Source organism: Phodopus roborovskii, unplaced genomic scaffold (genome assembly GCF_943737965.1).
Source record: "Phodopus roborovskii unplaced genomic scaffold, PHOROB, whole genome shotgun sequence".
Classification (NCBI taxonomy): domain Eukaryota; kingdom Metazoa; phylum Chordata; class Mammalia; order Rodentia; family Cricetidae; genus Phodopus; species Phodopus roborovskii.
In genome coordinates this window covers 2767332-2782377 of record NW_026126432.1, presented here as the reverse complement: position 1 = coordinate 2782377, position 15046 = coordinate 2767332, and positions in this window count along the sequence as shown.

Sequence of the window (15046 nt, the reverse complement as noted above, 5' to 3'; positions counted from 1 at the left end):
GGCTGATAATCTCTCACACGTATGGCTGGAAGACCATCAGCTGTGTTATCCCAGATCCTACAAGTTGACAAGTAAATCTAACAATTACAATTTGGAAAGTTACTCCTAGTCCCAGTTGAAACAAGTTTCTGAAATATGGCTCTGCTTGTGTAGTATAAGCCAAATTGCTTTTTTCTTGTTGTATGTATGTGTGTGTGTACATGCCTGTGTGTGTGCATGCGTGAATGCACGCATGCGTGTGTACGTGTTGCCATATGCCTTACGTTGGTGGGAAACTCCTTAAACCAGATGATGTTTAAAAATTTACTATCACCATAATTAGCAACTCCAGATGCCTTGAAGAAACTCCAAAGCCAGTTTGGCAGGCAATCTAAATTTTCTCAAGGAGGTGTCTAGTTTTCCTCATGCCTTCTATTTCTAAAGGAAACTTGCCATGAGAGTTCATTTCAGTCCCCATTTTCATTTCTAGAATCTCTGGGACAAGTCATTTTGTACCTGATTATCACCTGAGACATTGAGGTTGTGTCATTCCATTGCAATGGTGTCTCACTGAATGATATTACATTCCTGACCACAGGTTGTTAATGACCATAGTGGGGGCATTGCCAACAAGAGAATCAGAAAATGCTATAGGTATAGAATCTGGTCTTCAGTTGTTAAACTGGCTGATAATCAGTTCATACTCTTGCTCCTGAGGCTGTTTTCATTGTAGTAATATATCTGTGATTTCCTTACATCTAAGTATGAGGAAAATTTATTGAGGGAGTGGATTATGAAATAGTGATATATTGTAGAAAACTGAAAACAAAGCATCATAGGTCACTGTTAGCTGGAGTATGAGTGTAGGTTTTGGAGCTGCCCACATTTGAAGAATGTTGAGCTCCATGCAGAGTTTAGAAGACAGAGGTGATGCAAACATGACAGGAGAGTGGATGTCATTTTATAGCCTGTCTTTCTACTTGCAGTATGGTGGATGGGTATTTCTTTATTCTTCTACCACACAATTTCTAAGACCTGAGAGTATTCTATTATTGAATTCTTTTTCTGAAAGTAATCAACTCAATGACTTAGAATGTCTAATACAGTTTTTGTGTTTTCTATTCATGGTCAACAACCCAAGCCACTTTGACTCATGTTTCATGGTGGAAAAGAAAAGGGACAAGAGATGATGTGATTAAAAATAGAGATTGGAATTATTGTTTGGGGAATGCTATTTTCAGGTTTTCATTATAGTTTCTCATCTGGGGAAGCATAAGAAAAAATTAGAAAATAAAAGACAAATTTGACACGTTAGCCATAAGCTTTTGCATTAAAATAAGAAGAAAATAATGTCCATATATCAAGAGAATTAGGTTACAAGCTAGAGCTTGCAAACCTCTTCACACAATCAAATGTACTTCCCAAAAGGAATTAATGGTATTCTACTCATTTTCATTGAAATAAGGTTAGGGATTCCAGCTCTGGTAAAAATTTAGCAACTGAATGCCAATTGAATTAATTGAACTTTCCTGGGAAGAAGAATCCTAGTTATTGCATTTCTATTTTTCTGAACTTGTTGCTATTAAATTACAATAGGCACTTAAAGCAGACTGGAGCATTGGCAGTGGCACAAGAGCCCCCTGCCATTGTGTCCCAGGGTGAGCCTCTGAGGATACAGCCTCTGACTAAGACACGTATAAAAACTAGAACTTTGGAAAAGAATGAAAACGAAAACAGCAACCACCGAGCATAAAAAGAAGAACCACTGTGGAAAATATGAGATTTTTGTTTTGTTTTAGGGTACACTTTTCTTTTCCTATTAAGATTCTTGTAAGAACTGGGTACTGTTGAGCTTGTCTGAGATGCAAATATAGTTTCTAGGCTCAAAGACTTATGAAAATAAGAAGGATGGGAATCATTTGGCATCAGAAGACCACAGGAAGGGAGATGCTACTAATCTCTTCCTGTTGAGGACGAGTGTGATGTAAATGAAGGAACCTAAGGAGGCCCCTTTCCACACTTTTTGATGAGATGTCATTTGGGCAAAATCTTTCCATCAGAATAGAATATGCTGAAGTGAAGATTTTCTCACTTGTTGTCATCAACTGGTAGCATGAAATAAATACTTTACTTCGAAAAGAAATGTGACTGATAGCTTCTGTTTGCCTTTCAAATGATCATTTCATTTTCATTTCCCACAGTTCAGCATTTTCTCTCTGAGAGTTACATTTCTGGTCAGAACAGGAATTGCCAAGTGAAATCAAATAGCAAAAGAATGACAAAGCTCTATACATATCATTCAAAATGATGTGTTAGCCTGTGACATGCTATTCTGCTCTCGTATTTTTGATAAGTTAGGAATTCTAAGAATAATGAAAGCATGAAAATCACAGGTAGTGTTTCCTGTGAGAGGTTCTGTGGGTACATTTGGTTTTATTCTGAAAAGGGTGAGGGATCTAAACTTTTGCCATTCCAAAAATCATCTGAAAATCAGTTTAGTACAGATTCATTCTGAAGTTTTGCATCCAGCTTCTTTAAATAATCATTGTGTAAAATGTGTTTTTTTTTGTTAATATTTCAGCTTGGCAACAGATGTAGGACAGATATCTCCTCTCTTTATGGACTCAGAGATCCAGGCTTGGGTTAGTCCGTGGCTATACAGCCAATGAGCAGTGCAAAGCTGGAGAAGTCATTACAGTGACTGTAGTGAGGTTTTTGCTTGTTTTTTGTTTGTTTGTTTGTTTGTTTGTTTGTTTTAAAAGTGAATCTTATTTTGTATACAAATCCCAGTTCCCTCTCTCTCCCATCCTGTCATGAACCCCATCTATCCTCCCATCCCACTCCTATGCACTCCCCAGGGAGTGTGAGGGCTTCTATGGGGGATCATGAAAGTCTGTAGCATTATTTGGGACAGGGTCCAGGCCCTCCCATGTGTCTAGGCTGAGAGAGCATCCCTCTATGTAGGATGGGTTCCCAAAGTCAATTTGTGCACTAGAGATAAATACTGATAAATACTACCACTACCAGAGGTCCCATAGACTGCCCAGGCCACCTAACTGACATCTACATTCAGGAGGCTTATTTCTGCCCTATGCTGGTTCCCCAGATGTCCTGCTGGGGTCTGTGAGCACCCATATGCATTATTTTAAAGACTCAAAATGGCAGGTGTCAGTGAAAAGGTCCTTGCATGACAACAGTACACTTCAGTCTTCACCACCTGAGTTCCCAAACTCACCATAGCAAGGGGAGCTGGAAGGGCATGATTCATGTTCTGATTTTCTGCATTCTTAACTGTGACTTGGCGAGAATGTACAAAGATGACTTGGCAAAGAAACTGAGAAGGAAACCTCAGGAAAAACTCGACAGCATGAATTTAAATAGACCAAACACTTGGAGATATCCCCACAAATACTTTTTGATTCTATATCCTGAAGGAAACAATGACTGTGAATGAGTATTATCTAGGACACTTGTGTCTAAAACCCATTATTCACATTTTTAAAATTCTAACGATTCCTATAGACAGCAATGATAAAATGTGACAAGATGACACCTGTGTCCTATAATGGTGTAGGTTAGATGGATTACGTTCTACTTTAGTTAGATTCAAGACTAAACTACAATTCTTAGAAGTTTTGCACACTATGATAATGCTCCTTCAATTTCAGACACTAGTGAGAAGGTGTTTTTTTCGGGCTGGGATGAATGGACACCAGGCAAAGTTGGGTAGGTTGGCTTGAAGAACCTAACCACAGAACATAGCAGATGGGGGGAAAAAATCCTGATTTGACTCTCAAGATCCTACAGATGCAAATGATCCCAGAGCCTACTGAGCAGGTTTGAGGCCTACTATCCTATCTATGAACACTGCTCCAACAGTAGATTTTCTTTCCACGGTCTGAGTCTTTATATGTGAGCTTGTTCCTTTATTTTCATGTGACTTTTCTCATAGGAATCAAATGATCCTTACCAATAGACACAGTGGAAAAGGAGATTATTTATTTATGTCCTTGGGAACTTGTTAGAACTGATATAATGTAGATAAAGTTAAAACAAATAAAATTGGACAAAACCAGAATTCTCCCTCCCCCCAAAAATTGATAGTTGAAAGAGGTGTACTAATATTATATTTGTTTTAAATGTAAAAATCCATATATATATATATATATTTGTTACCCTGCTCAGAAACCCCTTGTGGGAGGGGATGACAAGAAAAAAGCACCAACGACTCAGGCACTGGGAATCAGTGAATAGCAGAGCTTGGTTCAGTCTCCTTTATTAAGGAAGTTAGACCTAACTTTATACTCCCTCCCAAGGTCCTATTGGCTTAGGTGGCTGACTCTTTTGCATTGTCTTTTGCTCATTGGTGTCTCAGGCCAGGTGTCTCTTGGTCAGCAGTCTCTGGGCATAGAGGCAGACTTGGCTCAGGGAGCAAGTGGCTGCCTCACATGCTCATTTGGGTTGGTCTGGGCATGGGTAGGTGGGCCACAGTTTTTCTAACATATATATTGAGTAAAATATGTTTTATTTTGACTAATCAAATAGTTCATAGCAGATTTCAGGGGTCTAAAAGGAGAATGGAGTTTCCCAAGGGAAGGATGATGAAGAAGGATTTATGAGAACTTTACAGAAGGAAATTATCCATGAGTCATTTTAATCTCTGCAGTGATGCCGCTTTACAGAAACAGATGCTGTTAGCCACCACCAAGTACACTCTGGTATCACACTGTCCCACATGAAAGTAGGAGAAATGATGAAGTCACTTTTTAGAAATCAGAATGTCCAGGAAAACAGTAAAGCAACCTGAAATCTCAAACAGGTATTAAGATCCCAGGGTTTTCCTGCTAATAGATTTCGGAGGTTGTGTCTTTTTAAGTATAAATTCTAAACTCCTGGTGCTTCTGTATTGTCCTACTGAAAGACCCCGTGGAGGGCATGGACCCTCATGCCCTGACTCAGGAAAGGCGGCTCCCCCAAATCACTCACAAGAAGCAGTTTTGATGCAAAAGCATGAGGTCTTTTATATTCCAGTGCACTGGGGTCCACAGCCATACTCCACATGGGGTAGAGGACTGGGAACCCTGGGTACAGGGTTCAGACAGCTTTTATAGGGTTACAACAAAACCTGCACATCACAAACCAATCATCTCATATCATCCAGTGCAGACCAATCAATTTGAACTATCCAAGCCTACGCTTAGCCCAGGAAGTCTGCTTTTGCTAGGGCTTCTGGGTAGTATGACAAGGCTCATTTCTTGTGTTCATTCACTCACAGGTGCTGTCAGTAAACCACCTACTCACTGCTAGGGGGCAGAGTCTAGGGGAAATTAGGCTAAATTTTTCCATCCTTACATTACAACTTCTGTTTTCTTTTTTTGGACACTTGCATCTAAGTGTGTGTGTGTGTGTGTGTGTGCATACCCATGTGTATGTGTGTGTATGCAGATACATATTCATTTACAAGTCTTCTGAGGCCTGAAGCAGATTTAGGAAGGTCTTCTCAGATGAATTCCTATGTGTTAATTTACCAAGGCACAGACAGTATCTTGCTGAATGTAGAGTGCATTGCCAGTTCCTGCTGGCCCAACAAATCATCTTTGGGGGAGCTGCTGTTTCTATGCAACACACACTGGGATTCTAGGCGGCCCACCATACCTGCCTACTCTTTACATAGGATCTTGTGATCCAAACTCAGGTCCTCATACTGGCATGGAGAGAACTTTATATTCTGAGATATTTCCCTACTCTCTGAGTTTGAGTTTTGCAGGTTTAAGGAAAAATTAGAACAAATTTGGAATGGAGAAATACAAATTGGGAATACATTTTTATTTTAAGTAAAAAGTTTGTATTTTATAAATCTTTTAATCAAAGAAAATGAATTCCATGATTCAAGGTCAGTATTTTAAATGGATATGAGGCTGTACCCATGTTCATACCAACACAACAGAGTTTCATAAAGTATTTATACATGTCAACACATCTGTGAATGTCCTTATTCACCTTTAACAAGCAAAATGATTATAATTTAAAAGCACTTAAATACAATCTGTAACAAAGGCATCAAAGCAGTCATTAAATGATGGTTTTAACCTATTCTTGACCTTTTCTATAAAGATTAAAAAAGAAATAACTTTCTGATAAGCAGGATATGGAGAGATATTATTGTGAATATAATCATTATTTACTAATAATATACTTTAAAATATAGATAAAAGCACTGGAAGTTGGTGGCACATGCCTTTAATCCCAGTATTTGGGAGACAGAGGCAGATGGATCTCTGTGAGTTCGAGGCCAGCCTGGTCTACAGAGTTAGTTCTAGAACAGGTTCCAAATCAATACAGAGAAACACAAAACCAACAACAACAAAAAAAAACAAAAAAAAAAACAAAAAAAACAAACAAAAAAAACCAAAAAAACCAAAAAAAAACAAAAAAAAAAAAAAAAAAAAAAAAACAAAACTAAAAAAAAAATCAAAATATAAAAAAGCAACAACAACAACAAACCCCAAAGACAAAACAAAATAAAAATATAGATAAAAGCAAAAAGAAACAAACAAACAAACAAAAAACCTGGATATAATGACAAAAGACACAATTTCTTTAAAAATGTTCTGTTTTATAGGTTTTTTTTTCCTTCTGGGACAAATTGCTGAGCATAAATGATTGGTCAGTTAAAAAGCAGTTGGTGTAAAATTACTTAATTTAACATCTGCTACCATAAAATACAGAATATTGAGCATTCATGTTAGCTTGTATACAATAAAAATCAAAAGTAAAATCCTCCAATTTCATTATAATACATTTAAGATACTTTCAAACCTTTGACTGAGATGGCAAACTTGATTGGTCCTTAGGAAGATAAACAGGACATCCCCTCTACCCCCAACCCTCCACCCCCTTCCCCCCTCCCCCCACTGTAAAAATATTTTAAGTCATTCCAGGTGCAGAATGGTGCTTGCCTTTTCTGAAACATGTCAACTAGAAGAGAGCTACTTGTCTCTTTGGTGGGAAATGGGCAATTAACAAGAGGCTCTTGGGTGAATAACAAAGTTTTTATTTCAAAGAGAAAGAATAAAATAGAAAGATTTATCTGCTATTGAATTTGGAGAGAAATTGCCTTAACATTCCCTACAATTTGTTTTCCCTCCTACATAGCCACACACCAGAAAGATTATGTGTGTACTAATCAGTCTGAAAAGATAAAGTATTGCTTAAAAAGAAGCTGGGTACACACTGCTCTTTCCAACTATATTTAGATTAGGAAGTTAGGGATTGATCCAACAATACACTAGCTGTTTGAATTTAAGATTAAGACCCATGTCCTTTCCTGCTCTTATGACTGTCAATCAACCAATTATGGATGTATCATGGACATCTTCCATACTCCAGGGTTGTCTGCAGAGATTTGCAAAAAGAATGAACATAAAATTAGGAAGAATACATTTTGAGTGAATTTCTGACTTTCCTTCTTCATTATTTTGTTCTTGTGGGATCTCATACCATTTTTCTCCAATATACTGTTAAAACAGTGTCAATTTCATGCTTTACACACCTGGCTTTGTAGGTGGAGTTTTTTCCAAGAATGGTCTAACTGCTCTTTGGAATCACACAGGGTAAAATTCCAGACTCAAGCTGTCCTGTTGCTCATGTCTCCATTATGGCCCTTCATGCTGAGCCGAGATTTCCACTCACATTGTAGCCTTGATGACATGCAGGCTCACTTTTTCATCTTAACGGCTGAAGGAGGGGAGACAGGAAGCAATTTGGGGTTTGATGAGGTGCCTAGCTGACACTTAGGCCTGGGTTTCTAAAATGTCCTGAAGCTAAATTCAGAAGAAATGGAGTTGATTCTTGGTAAGTCCCTGCTGCCTTTTGAATGTCACTTTATCTGCAGCTATTGGTTTTGATAGGATCATTATATAACCAGTTATTACTAACTTCTGTAACCTTGGGCTGTCTGTGACCCCGAACTTCCTTTTGATAACTGGTTCAGATGCATTTTTACCATTCTGGATCTGGGACAACCTGGGATACTATCCTCCATAAACTCCTGCCCTATCAATTTGTACTAATTGCTTTGAATTATGATTAAATTTTATTTGGACATGAGCAAGGCCTGCATATTCCTAAGTGTCAAGTTAGGGTGATTTATTAATGTTTAAAATGCTGTGGGCTGCCAAGAGCAAACAAGATGAACCCCTTGAAACTCTTGAACATTTTCCCCACCTCTGTGTCCCATTGCAGAGACAAATGTGCTATTTGAGGGAAGGAATGAAACTGAGTAACACTTAGGAGAAAGAAGTTTGTTAGAAACCATGTATCATCCTAAACACTCATAGGCTTTTGATACATGCCAAGGCTTAGCCATATGTGTTCTGTTGTAGCTCAGGTTTCCAGGGGCTCTAAAGTCTCCAAATGCTCTAATCCAGATTCACCCATGCTTCTATTTAAATTATATAGACTGGTAACAGAGAGCTCACAGTATGACATGGCAAGCCTGGTTGACATAATAGCTACCCTAATTGTGAATTGAAGCAATAATAGAAACCCCAACAGAGCTTCTTGCTTTGTTAGTAAAGAATTTGCAGGAAATGGCATTGAGGATGGTCATAATATAAGATGGTAGTCAAGAAAAGTTGGCCATGACAGAGTTGGGCTGATAAAGACATACTTGGGGATTAGTAGTAACATATCTCATTTAAATGAAGAAAGTTCAGGAGATATTCCCTTCCCCTATAATGAGATTGATGACTATCTTATGCCATCCTAGAACCTTCATCCAGTAGCTGATAGAAGCAGAAGCAGACACCAGCAGCTAAGCCCTGAATCAAACTCCTGGAATCCAGGAGCAATGAGCAAAGGGATCAAGACCAGGTTGGTGAAACCCACAGAGACAGCTGATCTGAACAAAGGGGAGCTCAGGGACCTCTGATTGATAGCTAGGAATCCAGCATAGCACCAACACAGACACCCTGAATGTGGGTGTCAGTTAGGAGAAATGGGCAGTCTATGGGGCCTCTGGCAGTGGATCAGTTTTTATCCCTAGCATACGAATGGACTTTGGGAGCCCATTCTACATAGAATGATACTCTGTTAGCCTAGATAAACGGGGGATGTTCTGGGCCCTGCTCCAAATGATATGACAGACTTTGAAGATCCCCCATGGAAGGCCTCACTCTCCCTGGGGAGCAGAAAGTGGTTGAGATAGAGGGTTGGTGGGAGACAGAGGGGGAAGGGAGGGAGAGGGAACTGGGAATAACATGGAAAAGAAGATTGTTTCTTTTATTCCTCTTCTTCAAATTTAATATTTTTTCACCTTTTACATATCCATCCCAGTTCTCTCTCCCCCCATTCTCCCATGCCCTCTACAGAACGCCCTATCCCAACCCCCATCCAATCCCCAGGGAGGGTGAGGCCTTCCATGAGGGATCATCAAAGTCTGTCAAATAATTTGGGGTAGGGCCTAGAACTTCCCCCATGTTTTTAGGCTAAGCGAGTATCCCTCCATAGGGAATGGGCTCCTGTAATTCATTCTTGTACTAGGGATACATCCTGATTCCATTATCAGAGGTACCATAGACTTCCCAGGCCTCCTAGCTGAGACCCATATTCAGGGCATCTGGATCGGTCCTATGCTGGTTTCCCAGCTATCAGTCTGGGGTCGATGAACCTCCCCTTGTTCAGGTCAGCTGTTTCTGTAGGATTCTCCACCTTGTGTTGACCCCTCGGCTCATCACTTCTCTCTCTCTCTGCAAATGGATTCTAGGAGTTCAGCTCAGTATTTAGCTGTGGGTATCTGCTTTTGTTTCCATCACCTACTAGATGAGGGCATATAAGGTAGTTGTTAATCTCATTATCAGGGAAGGGCATTTAAGGTAGCCTCTCCACTATTGCTTAGTTGTTATTTGGGGTCATCCTTATAGTTCTCTGGACATTTCCCTAATGGGAGATTTCTCTTTAAATTTATAATGCCTCCTTCTATTATGGTATCTCTTTTCATGTTTTTCTCTATTCTTCCTCCAACTCAGTCTTCTTGATCCCTCATGCCTTCCTCTCTGCCCCTCTTCTCTTTTTCTCTTTCTCCTAACTCACTCCCCCGCCCACACACACTGCTCCCAAATTTCTCAGGAGATCTTGTCTCTTTCTCCTTCTATGAGGAAACATGTATGCTTCTCTTAGGGTTCTCCCTGTTTCCTAGCTTCTCTGGAGGTGTGGAATGTAGGCTGGTGATCCTTTGCTCTGTGTATAAAATCCATATATGAATGAGTACATACCATGTCTATTTTTTTTTTTTGTGACTGGGTTATCTCACTCAGAATGGTTTCTTCTAGTTCCATCCACTTGCCTGTGAATTTCAAGATTCCATGGATTTTTTTTTTTTTTTTGCTGAGTAGTACTCCATTGTGTAAATGCACCACATTTTCTTTATCTATCTTCTGTTGAGGGGCATCTAGGTTGCTTCCAGGTTCTTGCTATTACAAACAATGCTGCTATGAACATAATTGAACAGATGGCTTAGTTGCATGAATGTGTGTCTTTTGGGTATATGCCTAAGAGTGGAATTGCTGGATCTTGTGGTAGACTGATTTCCGTTTTCCTGAAGAACAGCCATACTGATTTCCAAAGTGTCTGCACAAGTTTGTACTCCCACCAACAGTGGAGGAGTGTTCCAATTTCTCCACATCCTCTCTAGCATAAAGTGTCATTGGTGTTTTTGATTTTAGCCATTCTGACAAGAGTAAGATGGTATCTCAGATTTGCTTTGATTTGCATTTCTCTGATGGCAAAGGATGTTGAACACTTTCTTAAGTGTCTTTCAGTAATTTTAGATTTTAATGAGATTTCTCCATTTAGTTCTATACCCTACTTTTTAATTGTGTTATTTGGTTGTGGGTGACTAGTGTCTTGAGTTCTTTGTATATTTTGGAGATCAGCCCTGTGTCAGATGTGGGGTTGGTGAAGATCTTTTCCCATTCTGTAGACTGCTGTTTTGTCTTGTTGACTGTATCTTTTGCCTTACAGAAGCTTCTTAGTTTCAGAATGTCCCATTTATTAATTGTCAGTTCCAGTGTCTGTGCTACTTGTGTTATGTTCAAGAAGCAGTCTCCTGTACCAATTCATTCAAGGGTACTGCCTACTTTCTCTTTTAAGAGATTCAGTGTGGATATATTTGATCCATTTGTAGTTTAGTTTTGTGCATGGCGATAGACATGGGTCTATATGCAGTCTTCTACATGCCACCATCCTATTGTGTCAGCATTATTTCTTGAAGATGTTTGCTTTTTTTCTGTTGTATAATTTTAGCTGCTATGTCAAAAATCAGGTGTTTATAGGTGTATGGATTATTCAATTTGATTCCATTGGTCTACCTGTCTATTTTTTGTGCCAGTGCCAAGTTGTTTTCAAGACTAAAGTTTAATAGTAGAGTTTGAAGTCAGGGAAGTGATTCTTCTAGGAGTTGCTTTATTGTACAGGATTGTTTTGGCTATTCTGAGTCTTGTTTTTTTCATATAATGCTGAGTATTGTCCTTTCAAGGTCTGTGAAGAATTGTGCTGGGATATTGATGGAGGAGATTGCATTAAATATGTAGACTACTTTTGGCAAGTTTGCCATTTTTTGCTATGTTGATCTTGCCTATTCATGAGCATGGGCTCTATTTTCTGGCATCTTCTTTAATTTCTTTTTTGAAAGACTCAAAGTTCTTTTTGTACAGGTCTTTCACTATTTTGGTTAGCATTACCACATGATACTTTATGTTGTTTGTGGCTATTGTAAAGGGTGCTATTTCTTTGATTTCTTTCTCATCCCCTTTATCATCTGTATATAGTAGGGCTACTGATATTTTTGAGTAATCCTTTATCCTGCCACTTTGCTGAAGGTGTTTACCAGTTGTAGGAGTTCCTTGGCAAGATTATTCTAATTTAAATTTTAAAAAATTATGAAAGAAAGAAAGAACTGAGGAACAAAGATGGCCAGATTTGCCCTGTTGAATGTCGAAAGGAATTTTGGCCTTTAGCTTGTGTTTCACAGTTTTACTTACAAGGTTAAAAGCATAAGGCCGTTGTACTGGCAACTGCATACATATGCTCTAAACAGTTCAATTATCTTTAGTCAGAAGCACCATCAATATTGATGTAAATCAACAGTTTATATTTCTTTTTATTCTTGTGTAAGTAGATTCCTTAAACATATTGAAAATTTAATATATACATCCAATTAAATATAATTATATTCTCTTTCCATTCCCCCTCCTAGTTTCACTGCCCCTTGGCCACATCTCTAAAGAAGAATGATTCTCCCTACCCAGCAGCTAACAACTACCATTAGCTTTTAAATTAGGGTCTGGGCTTTAATTTGGGGATTTTTTTGCATGGAAAAATTGAATGCCTAGGATTAACACTTCCTAGTTGTCCTGATCAGTACATAAATCAGTTTCTTTCTCAGATGTTCTTTAAAGCTGGGACAAGTTAGACTGACTTATGCTAGCCTTGTATGTAGACTAGTTTATAGCAAGAACAGTTATTTCCCCGTAACAAGAAGGAAAGGTGTTTTACAAAGTTTATAGGAAATTTTCCTTCAGGTTGCAGAAGACAACTGTATTCAGTAAATATTCCAAGTGGATGTAGGATGAGATGTGCATTAAATCCTCAAGTTCTACATTGATTTCCTATACTGACACATGAGAGACAATAAACAAATTTGGAGGAGTTAAATTCTTGTGTGATAATAAAATATCATAGATTCTCAAGGGCATATTTTACACTCCAGATTCTCATGTGCAATTCCACATTCTGGGCCTTACTCTGGAAGCCAGGCTAACTAAGTGTCTCCTAGCTGGAAGAATGCTGATGTATAGCCAACAATGCCTAGTCCTTAAAAACAAAATTTGTTTCGTTATAAACTACTTGCATTAGAATGCATTCCACAAAATGTTAAGTTACATATGTTTGATAAACATCAATGAAATGACTTCTGTATTAAGATATGGAGTGTCACCCTTGTGCATTTTGATCGCTACAATGTGGTTTTCCCTCCATCTCCTGTTCCCTGGCCATCCTTTTGGTTAACATTGATTACTTTCCATTTTCTATAATTTTATATGAATAGAATACCACACAATGCATTCTTCCTGTCTGTCTGGCTTGTTTCTTTTATAAGATGATTTAGAAGTTCACCTGGCAGTCCTGTATATTCCTTCCTATTTAGACTGTAGTTCATTGTATTGTGTTACATTTTGTTTATCCATTCAACTCTTGGCAATTTCCTGGTTGTGTCAGTTTTGAATGAGCTATTCTGAATGCTCAGGTCATGACTTGCCATGAAAAAATTCTTTCATTCCTCTGACTAAATTCTGTTTTGTGCAAGGGTTAGAAATACAGTAGATTTTGGTTTACTTTGGAATAAACTATTACAATTTTCTGGTGTGCTATGACAATTTTATATTTTTATCAGCAGTGAAGTTCAGAGTTCTCCATATTTTTGCCAATACTTCCTGTTATCAGACTTCTAAATTTTAAACAAAGTAGCATAAGTTTTCTGCCTATCAGTATGGTTTTCTTTTGCATTTCTCTAACAGCCAATCATTTTTAGTATCTTACATACTTATTTGACATTCACATATGTTTTATGTAACACATCTGTTCTTGATTATCACTCAGTTGTCAATTTTTGATTGAATATTGTTAACTGTTGTCAGATTTTGTATGCTTTTCAGTTAAGCTATTTTAAGTATATTGAAACTTGCCTGATAGTCTCACAAGATTGTTGAAATAAAATATATTTGAAGAGTCTCTATTCTGTTGTTTCTCACTGCCATAGTATAAAATGTATGTACAAGCACATATATAGAAAGCACAGATATTCATACATAAAGTCAGTACATGTATTATCAACTTCTGTGAGTGCTATATGTGCATATAATAAACATTTATACAGATATGCCATATGCATGCAACATATAAGCAACACACACAAATATACCTTATATATACATGTTATTTGCTTGGTTATTTTCTGTGTTGTGTGCATTTATGTAGGTATGTGCATATATGTTTATGTTTGTGTGTGCATGTATAACTTTATGTGTTATATGGGCATGCATTTGTATTTTTTTTATTTGTGTGTCTCTGTTTATTCATGTATGCATGTGTAAATATATATGTGTGTGTATGTGCGATACACATGCACAACATATATACATATCAAATCATGTATGTGGGTTTGTATTGTTGGAATAGTTTCCATGTTTGATCTTTGTGTAGATTATCTTTCAGTTGCTGAGAAATAGTATAACTTTTTATTTTGGTAACAGAGACCAGTACAGAAATCAATCAAAATACAGAGTTGTGGATCCTAATACCAAAGAACATATCCACAATACAATTCTCACATTTAAGGCTCAGAGAACACTGCAGAAGAGCTAGTAAAAAGATTGTTGTATGGGCTCAGGACCCCCATGACCAAGTTCTCAGCATAAATGAGAGTGTTTGCCCTAGAGTAACAAAGGGCAGGGAATAAGAGACAAAGACAGCAGACAAAGGATGAAGGATAAGGGGAAGGGAGCCTGGGAGCATGTCCAGGGGTTTTTGCCCTGGAGGTAACAAAGGACTGCCTCTCTATAGAGAAGAGATGGACATGGCCCATAGGAAAATGGTGGTTTATAAGATAAAAGGGGAAACCTCGTGTTAGGATGAGGTGTTTAATTTTGATTTGACATGTTAATTATGTGAGCCAAAGGTGTCTTTTGATTGCTGAACTTCAGTACTTAGCTAGACATTGGTAGTCAGACTCGGGAGGAGGAAGAGGACAAATATGGGAACACAAATTGGTGGCTAGCTTTATCTAATGGTTTTTAGCAAGGCAGAGGGAATGAGGGAGAAGGGCAAGGCATGCCAGAGCCATATTTGCACTGCTTGAGCTGACTAAAGTCCCTTCAATTGTATAAACCAGAGGATTAAGGAGTTGGCTGCGAGATAGTGTATTGCATGAATGTCAGATGCTATGCCCATAAAGTCTCGCCAGTATGACTGCCTAAACATGAGCTGAACAAGGGCAACAATAGACATG